The sequence below is a fragment of the Agrilus planipennis genome, unplaced genomic scaffold, assembly GCF_000699045.2.
Source record: "Agrilus planipennis isolate EAB-ADULT unplaced genomic scaffold, Apla_2.0 scaffold42, whole genome shotgun sequence".
In the NCBI taxonomy this organism is placed as follows: Eukaryota; Metazoa; Arthropoda; class Insecta; order Coleoptera; family Buprestidae; genus Agrilus; species Agrilus planipennis.
In genome coordinates this window covers 46,336-47,175 of record NW_020438888.1, presented here as the reverse complement: position 1 = coordinate 47,175, position 840 = coordinate 46,336, and positions in this window count along the sequence as shown.

Genomic DNA, 840 nt, shown 5'->3' with positions numbered 1-840 from the left:
AAAAAAAAAAATCCATACATAGGAACCACAAAACGATAGATCAATACAAGAATAAAGGAACACAAAGCAAAACCGAAAAAGTTAACCAACCGTGAAATCAGTTTGGAAAACTGACAAACCCAAATATAAAAACCTATGCGCTCTCGCCAGTCTGCACAGTCAATCGTGAAAACATGATTTCTAGGCAATAGGTATAAAGGAAACAAATTTATTTTAAAATATAATAAAAACGGTCGATAACAATAGTACAGGAGTTCATGTTAAATTTACGTTAACAATCGACTAAAACAAAAGCTACAAATCAAGTGAGTTAATTTTAAAAATATAAGCGTAACAACGGTTAATGTACAATAATGAAAAAAGGCCAGTTTTCTGTACCACGCTCTGCCCTTTTCCAACGTGTCCATTGGGTCTTTTAATAAATACACCCGAATGCCCTTTATGTACGTTTCAAAATATTCGTCCCAGATTAGATTTGACATACTGAACGAAAATAGTTTCTGATCTGCTGGAGGAAGTTTCTTCCAAAGTTGTTGCGTGTTTCTGTTGCTGAAATTCCATTCATTACACGCAAAAAAGGCTAGAACTGCCAGGAATTTGTTGATCTTTTCGTAACCCTTTACCAACCTTTGAAAAAAAAAAACGTATTTTATAAAATAGAGTAAAAAATACCTATAAAGATTTTGGATAAAACTTTCAAAATTATTCGTGAAAAGAGAGTATTACAGGACTGATTGTCCTAACTATTGACTAAAATAATTCGAAGTGGTCTGTATTCTGTCGAAACTGCCAGACGCGGATCGCGATTTCGATCTTTTTGGATCTCATCAGCGCTTCGCA